This window comes from Mus caroli, chromosome 4 (genome assembly GCF_900094665.2).
Source record: "Mus caroli chromosome 4, CAROLI_EIJ_v1.1, whole genome shotgun sequence".
Taxonomy (NCBI): Eukaryota; Metazoa; Chordata; class Mammalia; order Rodentia; family Muridae; genus Mus; species Mus caroli.
The window spans coordinates 132,915,945-132,916,720 of NC_034573.1; positions in this window are offsets into that span (position 1 = coordinate 132,915,945).

Below are 776 nucleotides of genomic sequence, written 5' to 3' on the forward strand. Positions count from 1 at the left end.
AGGGCCACACCTCCAAATAGTGCCCTTCACTGTGCCAAGCATATACACACCATAGCAGGTAGTGATAGAAGTCTGGAGAAGTCTGCATTTATCTTTGCTTCACTGTAACCAGAAAGGTCTAGAATAAAAGACAACGAGCTGATTAAAAATAGTCACAGTGAGACTCAGTCTCAAAAACCAGAACCATCTAAACAAACAGAAACCAGGGACACAGGAGAGTAAGAAGAAAAAAGTTTTTAAGACTTGTTCTTTTATTTATGCATGTGTGTATGCACTCCACATGTGCAGATGTCCGCAGAAGCCAGGAGAAGGTGTCCAATCCCCTGGAGCTGGAGTTACAGGTGTCGTGAGACATCTGACACGGGTGCTAGGACACCTCCTCCAGCAGGCCCACACCTCCTCCAACAAGCCACACCTCTTCCAACAAGCCACACCTCCTCCAGCATGGTCAGTCCTCTTGATCCTTCCCAAACAGTTCCACTAACCTGACAGCAAACATTCAAACAGCTAAGCCTATGGAGTCCATTCTCACTCAGGCCACCACAATAGCCAAACTCTATCTCAAAACAAATAGCTGAAATTGGAACCAGACTTCTGTCCTAAATCTGCCCACCAGATACCTTCTTAAAGAGAAGGGACCGGATCATACTGTTCCTGAAAACAGGCAATGACCCATTTTAATTTTGAAGCGCTTTTATTTTGTTTAAGTCGCACAGAACTATGACAAAATTGTAAATATGGGGATCTTAATTTGCTTTCTTTTTTTTTTTTTTTTT